Source organism: Balaenoptera borealis (assembly GCF_965194805.1).
Source record: "Balaenoptera borealis genome assembly, chromosome: 4".
In the NCBI taxonomy this organism is placed as follows: domain Eukaryota; kingdom Metazoa; phylum Chordata; class Mammalia; order Artiodactyla; family Balaenopteridae; genus Balaenoptera; species Balaenoptera borealis.
This window is the reverse complement of record NC_138861.1, coordinates 45,539,805-45,552,012: the sequence shown is the minus strand read 5'-3', so window position 1 is coordinate 45,552,012 and position 12,208 is coordinate 45,539,805. Positions and strand designations below refer to the sequence as shown.

At 37.7% G+C, this 12,208-nt stretch overlaps 1 long non-coding RNA gene across 1 annotated transcript in view; it reads right to left on the bottom strand.

The window, feature by feature from the left end:
- Nucleotides 1–3,605: 3,605 nt before the first annotated feature.
- LOC309628461 overlaps nucleotides 3,606–12,208 on the bottom strand; it is a 731,364-nt gene continuing 722,761 nt past the window's right edge. The window contains exon 2 of the long non-coding RNA XR_014244541.1: nucleotides 3,606–3,666. This is a non-coding gene — a long non-coding RNA (uncharacterized lncRNA). The remainder of the gene's footprint in view (nucleotides 3,667–12,208) is intronic.

Below are 12,208 nucleotides of genomic sequence, written 5' to 3'. Positions count from 1 at the left end.
ATATGACAGTAAATATGACCAAGAGGAAAGAATTGTAAGGGAAGAGTTTTAAATTTGTTAAGTGCAAGAAGAAAAGCTCAGTCAAAAGTTGAAAGTTCTCTGGGCCAGGTCTGGGTATCTTACTTTAGGCCGTTATACATGGCTGAGGTTGATTAGTTATTTAGTGATAAGATCTGACAAATCTGGTTATTTGAAACTGAATTGTCATTAGTTGGAGCCTGATATAAAATGTTTAACTTTGAAGGTATGGTTTTTAGCCATTTCTTGTGTGAAAATTTATTGACAGGGTCTAAAAAAATTATGGATCCTGCTGGAATAAAATTATGCTTTTGGTATGTATGCATTAATAAAATACATATTGATAAAATGCCACCCTGAATTTTTATTTATCAAAACAGAATCTCATGCATTTAAAATAGAATATTCAATAGAAATACTGCATTTGTGTGTACAATGCATTATTTGTTCAATCAACAGACAACATTTGGTGTGCATATGGTGTTACAGACCCTTGAAATTAATCCAAGGACTCAAGAGGCCTGCAGCCTACCATGTGGTGCTGGATTTTTTTTTTTTTTAACATCTTTATTGGAGTATAATTGCTTTACAATGGTGTGTTAGTTTCTGCTTTATAACAAAGTGAATCAATTATACATATACATATGTTCCCATATCTCTTCCCTCTTGCATCTCCCTCCCTCCTGCCCTGCCTATCCCACACCTCTAGGTGGTCACAAAGCACAGAGCTGATCTCCCTGTGCTATGCGGTTGCTTCCCACTAGCTATTTTACGTTTGGTAGTGTATATATGTCCATACCACTCTCTCTCTTTGTCACATCTTACGCTTCCCCTTCCCCATATCCTCAAGTCCATTCTCTAGTAGGTCTGTGTCTTTATTCCCGTCTTGCCACTAGGTTCTTCATGGCCTTCTTTTTTTTTCCCTTGGATTCCATATATATATGTTTTAGCATACTGTATTTGTTTTTCTCTTTCTGACTTACTTCACTCTGTATGACAGACTCTAACTCCATCCACCTCACTACAAATAACTTCATTCAGTTTCCTTTTATGGCTGAGTAATATTCCATTGTATATATGTGCCACATCTTCTCTATCCATTCATCCGATGATGGACACTTAGGTTGCTTCCATGTCCTGGCTATTGTAAAAAGAGCTGCAATGAACATTTTGGTACATGACTCTTTTTGAATTATGGTTTTCTCAGGGTATATGCCCAGTAGTGGGATTGCTGGGTCATATGATAGTTCTATTTTTAGTTTTTTCAGGAACCTCCATACTGTTCTCCATAGTGGCTGTATCAATTTACATTCCCACCAACAGTGCAAGAGGGTTCCCTTTCCTCCACACCCTCTCCAGCATTTATTGTTTCTAGATTTTTTGATGATGGCCATTCTGACCAGTGTGAGATGATATCTCATTGTAGTTTTGATTTGCATTTCTCTAATGATTAATGATGTTGAGCACTCTTTCATGTGTTTGTTGGCAATCTGTATATCTTCTTTGGAGAAATGTCTACTTAGGTCTTCTGCCCATTTTTGGATTGGGTTGTTTGTTTCTTGTTATTGACCTGCATGAGCTGCTTGTAAATCTTGGAGATTAATCCTTTATCAGTTGCTTCATTTGCAAATATTTTGTCCCATTCTGAGGGTTGTCTTTTGGTCTTGTTTATGGTTTCCTTTGCTGTGCAAAAGCTTTTAAGTTTCATTAGGTCTAACATTTTTATTTTTGTTTTTATTTCCATTGCTCTAGGAGCTGGGTCAAAAAGGATCTTGCTGTGATTTATGTCATAGAGTGTTCTGCCTATGTTTTCCTCTAAGAGTTTTATACTGTCTAATCTTACATTTAGGTCTCGAATCCATTTTGAGTTTATTTTTGTGTATGGTGTTAGGGAATGTTCTAATTTCATACTTTTACATGTACCCGTCAAGTTTTCCCAGCACCACTTACTGAAGAGGCTGTCTTTTCTCCACTGTATATGCTTGCTTCCTTTATCAAAGAAAAGGTGACCATATGTGCGTGGGTTTATCTCTGGGCTTTCTATCCTGTTCCATTGATCTATGTTTCTGTTTTTGTGCCAGTACCAAACTGTCTTGATTACTGTAGCTTTGTAGTATAGTCTGAAGTCAGGGAGCCTGATTCCTCCAGCTGCATTTTTCATTCTCAAGATTGCTTTGGCTATTCGGGGTCTTTTGTGTTTCCATACAAATTGTGAAATTTTTTGCTCTAGTTCTGTGAAAAATGCCAGTGGTAGTTTGATAGGGATTGCATTGAATCTGTAGATTGCTTTGGGTAGTAGAGTCATTTTCACAATGTTGATTCTTCCAATCCAAGAATATGGTATATCTCTCCATCTATTTGTATCATCTTTAATTTCTTTCATCAGTCTCTTATAATTTTCTGCATACAGGTCTTTTGTCTCCTTAGGTAGGTTTATTCCTAGATATTTTATTCTTTTTGTTGCAATGGTAAATGGGAGAGTTTTCGTAATTTCATTTTCAGATTTTTCATCATTAGTGTATAGGAATGCAAGGGATTTCTGTGCATTAATTTTGTATCCTGCTACTGTACCAAATTCATTGATTAGCTCTAGTAGTTTTCTGGTAGCATCTTTAGGATTCTCTACGTATAGTATCATGTCATCTGCAAACAGTGACAGCTTTACTTCTTCTTTTCTGATTTGGATTCCTTTTATTTCTTTTTCTTCTCTAATTGCTGTGGCTAACACTTCCAAAACTATGTTGAATAATAGTGCTGAGAGTGAACAACCTTGTCTTTTTCCTGATCTTAGTGGAAATGGTTTCAGTTTTTCACCATTGAGGACAATGTTGGCTGTGGGTTTGTCATATATGGCCTTTATTATGTTGAGGAAAGTTCCCTCTATGCCTACTTTCTGCAGGGCTTTTATCATAAATGGGTGTTGAATTTTGTCAAAAGCTTTCTCTGCATCTATTGAGATGATCATATAGATTTTCTCCCTCAATTTGTTAATATGGTGTATCACGTTCATTGATTTGCGTATATTGAAGAATCCTTGCATTCCTGGAATAAACCCCACTTGATCATGGTGTATGATCCTTTTAATGTGCTGTTGGATTCTGTTTGTTAGTATTTTGTTAAGGATTTTTGCATCTATGTTCATCAGTGGTATTGGCCTATAGTTTTCTTTCTTTGTGACATCTTTGTCTGGTTTTGGTATCAGGGTGATGGTGACCTCATAGAATGAGTTGGGGAGTTTTCCTCCCTCTGCAATATTTTGGAAGAGTTTGAGAAGGATAGGTGTTAGCTCTTCTGTAAATGTTTGATAGAATTCACCTGTGAAGCCATCTGGTCCTGGGTTTTTGTTTGTTGGAAGATTTTTAATCACAGTTTCAATTTCAGTGCTTGTGATTGGTCTCTTCATATTTTCTATTTCTTCCTGGTTCAGTCTCAGCAGGTTGTGCATTTCTAAGAATTTGTCCATTTCTTCCAGGTTGTCCATTTTATTGGCATAGAGTTGCTTGTAGTAATCTCTCATGATCATTTGTATTTCTGCAGTGTCAGTTGTTACTTCTCCTTTTTCATTTCTAATTCTATATTTTAAAACTTTTATTTGTTTATTTATTTATTTAGTTTTGGCTGTGTTGGGTCTTTGTTTCTGTGCAAGGGCTTTCTCTAGTTGTGGCAAGCGGGGGCCACTCTTCATCGCACTGCACGGGCCTCTCACTGTCGCAGCCTCTTGTTGCAGAGCACAGGCTCCATACGCGCAGGCTCAGTTGTTGTGGCTCACGGACCCATTTGCTCCGCGGCATGTGGGATCTTCCCAGACCAGGGTTCGAACCCATGTCCCCTACATTGGCAGGCAGATTCTCAACCACTTCACCACTAGGGAAGCCCCATTTCAATTCTATTGATTTGAGTCTTCTTCCTTTTTTTCTTGATGAGTCTGGCTAATGGTTTATCAATTTTGTTCATCTTCTCAAAGAACCAGCTTTTAGTTTCATTGATCTTTGCTATTGTCTCCTTCATTTCTCTTTCATTTATTTCTGATTTGATCTGTATGATTTCTTTCCTTCTGCTATCTTTGGGGTTTTTTTGTTCTTCTTTCTCTAATTTCTTTAGGTGCAAGGTTAGTTTGTTTATTCGAGATGTTTCCTGTTTCTTGAGGTAGGCTTGTATTGCTATAAACTTCCCACTTAGAACTGCTTTTGCTGCATCCCATAGGTTTTGGGTGGTCGTGTCTCCATTGTCATTTGTGTCTAGGTATTTTTTGATTTCCCCTTTGATTTCTTCAGTGATCACTTCGTTATTAAGTAGTGTATTGTGTAGCCTCCATGTGTTTGTATTTTTTACAGGTCTTTTCCTGTAATTGATATCTAGTCTCATAGCATTGTGGTCGGAAAAGATACTTGATACGATTTCAATTTTCTTAAATTTACCAAGACTTGATTTGTGACCCAAGATATGATCTATCCTGGAGAATGTTCCCTGAGCACTTGAGAAAAATGTGTATTCTGTTGTTTTGGGGTGGAATGTTCTATAAATATCGATTAAGTCCATCTTGTCTAATGTATCATTTAAAGCTTGTGTTTCCTTATTTATTTTCATTTTGGATGATCTGTCCATTGGTGAAAGTGGGGTGTTAAAGTCCCCTACTATGATTGTGTTACTGTTGATTTCCCCTTTTAGGGCTGTTAGTATTTGCCTTATGTATTGAGGTGCTCCTATGTTGGGTGCATAAATATTTACAATTGTTATACCTTCTTCTTGGATCGATCCCTTGATCATTATATAGTGTCCTTCTTTGTCTCTTGTAATAGTCTTTATTTTAAAGTCTATTTTGTGTGATATGAGAATTGCTACTCCAGCTTTCTTTTGATTTCCATTTGCATAGAATATCTTTTTCCATTCCCTCACTTTCAGTCTGTATGTGTCCCTAGGTCTGAAGTGGGTCTCTTGTAGACAGCATATATATGGGTTTTGTTTTTGTATCCATTCAGCCAGTCTGTGTCTTTTGGTGAGAACATTTAATCCATTTACATTTAAGGTAATTATCGATATGTATGTTCCTATTCCCATTTTCTTAAATGTTTTGTGTTTGTTATTGTAGGTGTTTTCCTTCTCTTGTGCTTCTTGCCTAGAGAAGTTCCTTTAGCATTTGTTATAAAGCTGGCTTGGTGGTGCTGAACTCTCTCAGCTTTTGCTTGTCTGTAAAGGTTTTAATTTCTCCATCAAATCTGAATGAGATCCTTGCTGGGTAGAGTAATCTTGGTTGTAGGTTTTTCTCCTTCATAACTTTAAGTATATCCTGCCACTCCCTTCTGGCTTGCAGAGTTTCTGCTGAAAGATCAGCTGTTAATCTTATGGGGATTCCCTTGTGTGTTATTTGTTGTTTTTCCCTTGCTGCTTTTACTTTGTTTTCTTTATATTTAATTTTTGATAGTTTGATTAATATGTGTCTTGGCGTGTTTCTCCTTGGATTTATCCTGTATGGGACTGTCTATTCTTCCAGGACTTGATTAACTATTTCCTTTCCCATATTAGGGAAGTTTTCAATGATAATCTCTTTAAATATTTTCTCAGTCCCTTTGTTTTTCTCTTCATCTTCTGGGACCCCTATAATTCAAATGTTGGTGTGTTTAATGTTGTCCCAGAGTTCTCTGAGACTGTCCTCAGTTCTTTTCATTCTTTTTTCTTTATTCTGCTCTGCAGTAGTTATTTCCACTATTTTATCTTCCAGGTCACTTACCCGTTCTTCTGCCTCAGTTATTCTGCTATTGATCCCTTCTAGAGTATTTTTAATTTCATTTATTGTGTTTTTCATCATTGCTTGGTTCCTCTTTAGTTTTTCTAGGTCCTTGTTAAATGTTTCTTGCATTTTGTCTATTCTATTTCCAAGATTTTGGATCATTTTTACTATCATTATTCTGAATTCTTTTTCAGGTAGACTGCCTAATTCCTCTTCATTTGTTAGGTCTGGTTTGTTTTTACCTTGCTCCTTCATCTGCTGAGTGTTTTTGTGTCTTCTCATTTTGTTTATCTTACTGTGTTTGGGGTCTCCTTTTCCCAGGCTGTAGGTTCGTAGTTCCTGTTGTTTTTGGTATCTGTCCCCAGTGGCTAAGGTTGGTTCAGTGGGTTGTGTAGGCTTCCTGGTGGAGGGAATTAGTGCCTGTGTTCTGGTGGATGAGGCTGGATCTTGTCTTTCTGGTGGGCACATCCACGTCTGGTGGTGTGTTTTGGGGTGTCTGTGGCCTTATTATGATTTTCGGCAGCCTCTCTGCTAATGGAAGTGGCTGTGTTCCTGTCTTGCTAGTTGTTTGGCATAGGGTGTCTAGCACTGTAGCTTGCTGATCGTTGAGTGAAGCTGGGTCTTGGTGTTGAGATGGAGATCTCTGAGAGATTTTTGCCATTTGGTATTACATGGAGCTGGGAGGTCTCTTGTGGACCAGTGTCCTGAAGTTGGGTCTCCCACCTCAGAGGCACAGCCCTGATGCCTGGCTGGAGAACCAAGAGCCTTTCATCCACACGGCTCAGAATAAAAGGGAGAAAAAATAGAAAGAAAGAAAGAAAGAAAGAGGATAAAATAAAATAAAATAAAGTTAAAGTAAAATAAAGCTATTATAATAAAAATAAGAAAAAAATTGTTAAGAAAAAATTTATTAAGAAAAAAATTTTTTTAAGTAAAAACAAAAAAACGGAGGGACCAAATCCTAGGACAAATCATGAAAGCAAAACTATACAGACAAAATCTCACACAGAAGTATATACATATACACTCACAAGAAGAGGAAAAGGGCAAAAAATAATATATCCTGCTCCCAAAGTCCACCTCCTAAATTTGGGATGATTCGTTGTCTATTCAGGTATTCCACGGAAGCAGGTACATCAAGTTGTTTGTGGAGCTTTAATCTGCTGCTTCTGAGGTTGGTGGGAGAGATTTCCCTTTCTCTTTGTTCGCACAGCTCCCGGGATTCAGCTTTGGATTTGGACCCACCTCTGCTTGTAGGTCGCCTGAGGGCGTCTGTTCTTCACTCAGACAGGATGGGGTTAAAGGAGCAGCTGCTTCGGGGGCTCTGGCTCACTCAGGCCGGGGAGAGGGAGGGGTTCGGATGCGGGGCGACCCTGCAGCTGCAGAGGCCAGCGTGACGTTGCAGCAGCCTGAGGCACACCGCACGTTCTCCCGGGGAATTTGTCCCTGGATCACGGGACCCTGGCAGTGGTGGGCTGCACAGGCTCCCGGGAGGGGCGGTGTGGATAGTGACCTGTGCTCACACACAGGTTTCTTGGTGGTGGCAGCAGCAGGCTTAGCGTCTCATGCCCTTCTCTGTGGTCTGTGCTGCTAGCCGCAGCTCGCGCCTATCTCTGGAGCTCGTTTAGGCAGCGCTCTGAATCCCCTCTCCTCACGCATCAGGAAACAAAGAGGCAAGAAAAAGTCTCTTGCCTGTTCGGCAGCTCCAGACCTTTTCCTGGACTCCCTCCTGGCTAGCTGTGGTGCGCTAACCCCTTCAGGCTGTGTTCACGCCGCCAACCCCAGTCCTCTCCCTGCGATCCGACCAAAGCCCGAGCCTCAGCTCCCAGCCCCCGCCCACCCCGGCGGTTGAGCAGACAAGCCTCTCGGGTTGGTGAGTGCTGCTCGGTGCCGAGCCTCTGTGCGGGAATCTCTCTGCTTTGCCCTCCACACCCCTGTGGCTGCGCTCTCCTCCGTGGCTCTGAAGCTTCCCCCCTCCACCACCCGCAGTCTCCGCCCGCGAAGGGACTTCCTGGTGTGTGGAAACCTTTCCTCCTTCACAGCTCCCTCCCACTGGTGCAGGTCCCGTCCCTATTCTTTTGTCTCTGTTATTTCTTTTTTCTTTTGCCCTACCCAGGTACGTGGGGAGTTTCTTGCCTTTTGGGAGGTCTAACGTCTTCTGCCAGCGTTCAGTCGGTGTTCTACAGGAGCAGTTCCACGTGTAGATGTATTTCTGATGTATCTGTGGGGAGGAAGGTGGTCTCTGCGTCTTACTCTTCTGCCATCTTGCCCAGACCCCCGTGGTGCTTGATTTTATGGTTTAATTATCATATAATAGAAATAAAAGCAGGAAAATCTTAGAAAGTCTGATAGAACCATCCAACTACTAATAATTGAAATGCTCTATAAACTTCAAAATCCAGTCCTGCTTAAAATTTTTTTATGAATAAAATTCTGACGTTTCACTGGGAAGAACATCACTTCTTCTAAAACCACCTATAACAAGAGATCCTTCTGATGAACAAGAGTTCTCTTGGCTTAAGGCTAAATCTTTGTTAAACTGATTTTCCCTTCATCCCATTTTAGCATTTTATTAATCTCTAGGTTTACTTCTTTGCAATGCCTTACATTGCAAAAAAGATCTGATCTCAGCATCATTCTTAGTCTGGGCTACATATATTTCTATACAATTAAAAATTTTTCTTTCATTACTGTAAGCACAAATTTGTTAAATCTTAAACAATTTATGCAAGTCTCACTTTCTCATTAGCAAACCCTTATCATTCTATAAGCTGGTGCTAATATTTGCTTAATACATAAAATATTCATTCTCTAATTTAATAATTAACTGTGACTGCCTACAAATGTGTTACAAAGATGTCTGGGTCAAGAGATACCAGAAATGAGAATAACAGTAATTCTAATTTAGCTACAAAAAACATGTATTACCCCACCCCATGTTATTTAATGTTGTAATTAACTCCCCTATAGCCAAATTCTGAATAAAATCTTTTTTAAAATCTTTATTTGTTGGTCTACATTTCAGGTACCTTTTTCACATGTAGAAATAGGGTATACATGATATATTATAAAACAAATGGAACCATTGTAAAGCAATTTACTCCAATAAAGATGTTGAAAAAAACCCAAAAAACAACAACAACAAAAAAACAAATGGAATTACACAAATTTTTTCTAAATGCCACAATTGGATTACTTTCATCAAAGTGACTATATTTGTGTTGCTTCATGTGCTCTATAAAAGGAGTGAGTTACTTTTAATTTATTTCCTTAATAATGTTCTTGGGCTCTCTGTCAGCCAGAATAAAATAAATTTAATTTAGTTAATAATTTGTCAATTTAATAATTTTACATCTTTCATAAATTCCCAGAAAGAAAACTAAATGACTATATACTGATCTGCAGTTCACTTCTGCAAAGAAACCAAAGGAAAAACACCTCTTTAAAAATGTCTTGATTTTTAACAAAAATCATGTGGGTGAGGGCACCAATCAAGCCAGAAGTGTCCTAGTGTGAGGGAGTAAAAGGTGAAGTCAGGACTCTAGGACTGGGGCCAGGATCGCTAAATATTCCTTACTCTTTATGATATCTCTTGCCCTGCTTAGCTATGCCAAGTTGAAAAGACTAATAAACATTACCCAAATATCTTCCTGTTACATTTAAGCTACTGTGAGTCTCTGAAGCCCTGGTAGGAATCTAAAGAGTCATTGTGCCTAAAAGAAAATGGGCCAGTTTACAAGTATGTATAGACCCTTACACATATTCTGATCATACTCTGGGAAAACATATGCTAAAGAGGTACAGCCTGAAACCTCACTAAAGGCCACATTTTTGTCCTTTACAGAGCTTTCTTTACAGGGTTTAAGTAGTAACAGAACGAAGAACTGGCCCCTGTTTCTCTGCATAGCAGGCAGTATATTTAGGCAGAAACTGCAAGTCCCTATATGCAATAAATTCAGGATGAGAAATGCCCTGTGATGATTACAAAATGTCCTAAACTTTATTCCTCACTGATACCCAAAAGTTTAGAAGTGATAATTCTTCTCACTGAGTTAAAATTTTTCCTATTGAAGTGAAAACACACTATCTCAGTGTTATCATTTATCCCATATTGAGACTCCATTAACTTGATCTTTTCCAGTGGACCAGGCAGCTAAAAATAAATCTTCGATGAAGGAGACGTATACTTGATGTGATAGTTTCAAGGTGTTTATGAAATTAGCAAGAGAAGTTATCTGTTGGACATGTAGGATTGGAGCTAAAATGAGACAGATAATTTGGAGATAAAAATTCAGTTTAGTCAGGATGTCATTGATAGTGGATGACAGAGGGAACTAAGGATACTGGAAGAATAACAGCATTTTTTTTTAAAGAGTACTATTTTAAAAAATATTATTTATTTATTTGGTTGCGCCAGGTCTTAGTTGCGGCTCGTGGGATCTTTGTTGCTGTGTGAGGGATCTTCATCGTGGCATGAGGGATCATTAGTTGTGGCATGCAGGCTCTTAGTTGCTGCATGTGGGAGGGATCTAGTTCCTTGACCAGGGATTGAACTTGGGCCCCCTGCATTGGGAGCACGGAATCTTAACCACTGGACCACCAGAAAAGTCCCATAACAGCATTTTATATTTTATTTCATTTATTTTATTTTATTTTATTATTTTATTTTATTTTATTTTTAGGCCACTCCATGCAGAATGTGGGATCTTAGTTCCCTGACCAGGGATCAAACCTGTGCACCCTACATTGGGAGCACAGAGCCTTAACCACCGGATGGCCAGGGAAGTCCTGGAATAACAGAATTTAAATACAACATTGTGTTTTTCTCTGAATGCATAAATCAAATATATTTATGTCATAAAAATTAGAAAATATAGAAAAAAATGAACAAAAGTTCTGCAATGCAGAATCATTTTTAATACTTTGAATTATAACTCTCTAGTAGTTTCTATGCATATCTATACATTCTTCTTCTAAATAGAGTTAGTATTGTACTGTTTAAAAATAGCTTTTATTACCTCTTAACAATAAATGGCAAGCACATAGCAAAATCTGGGCAAGAACATAGATCAGGTTCATAGACCGCTGGAACCTCTTTTACACTGAGATTATTCACAAATATATCTGTAGGACACAATGTGTAGAATTTAGATTAACTGATTAAAGGATCTGTGCATTTAAAAATTGATGCGCATACATTGCCAAATTTCATTACATAGAATTTACACTTAAATTTACAAAACATCATCAACTGTGTTTACTAAAGTGTGCATGATCAAACTTTTTGAACAGGTAAAAATCATAATCTTGCATTTGAATGTGCATATCTTAACAAGGAGTAGTTTTGAATATCATTGCCTGTATCAGTACAGTTCTCCCTATATCTCAAAGAAGTCTTTAGCCATTGTTATTGATTTACCCTTTGCCTGTTACGTGCATTTTTCAACTTTATTGAGATATAACTGACATACTATACAAGTTTAAGGTATCTAGTGTTGATTTTGTACACATATATTGCAAAATGATTACCATGAAAGTGTTAACTAACACTTCCATCAAGACACATAATTACCATTTCTTTTTTTTTTTTTTTAGTGGTAAGGTTTACTCTCTCATTGACTTTCAAGTATGTAATACAGTGTTGTTAACTCTAATCACCATATTGTACATTAGATCCCCAGAACTTAATCACCTTACAACTGGAAGTTTGTACCCTTTGACCACCATTTCCCCATTTCTCCAACCTCCAACTCCTAATAACCACAATTCTGTCTCTGTTTCTATGAGTTCAGCCTTTTCAGATTTCACATATAAGTGATACCTTACAGTATTTGTCTTTCTCTGTCTGACTTATTTCATTTAGCATAATGTCCTCAAGAGCCATCCATGTGGTCGCAAATGGCAGAATTTCTTTCTTTTTCATGGCTGAATAATATTCCATTGTGTACCTATGTCAATATATCATACCTTTTTTATCTCTTCATCTGTTGACAGACACTTAGGTTGTTACCGTACCTTGGCTATTATGAGTAATACTGCAATAAACATGGGATTGCAGGTATCTCATCAAGATTCTGTTTTTTCATTTACTTTGTAAATATTTTCCCAATTTATTATTTTTTTATTCTTCTGATGTTATTTTTCCTTGAAAAAAATTAAATTTCTCAGCTTTGTTTTCTCTTCTGAATTTTATTTCTTGTATCAAAAAGTGAGATTCTCAAGGATTTAAAACTACCCACATTTTCCTCTAGTTCTTTTACAATTTTATTTTTAATATATAAAATATTAATTCAGTTAAAATATACTTTGACATCATAAGTGAGGTAGCAATTCAACATTATTTTTTCCAAAAAAGTCACTCTTCTAGAGCATAGGCTTTCTGAGAAAAAATAAAGCAAACAACAGAAGATATTGTTTAAAGAAAACGATTTTGATTGCTTATTCTGTCCCAAGAATAGTAAA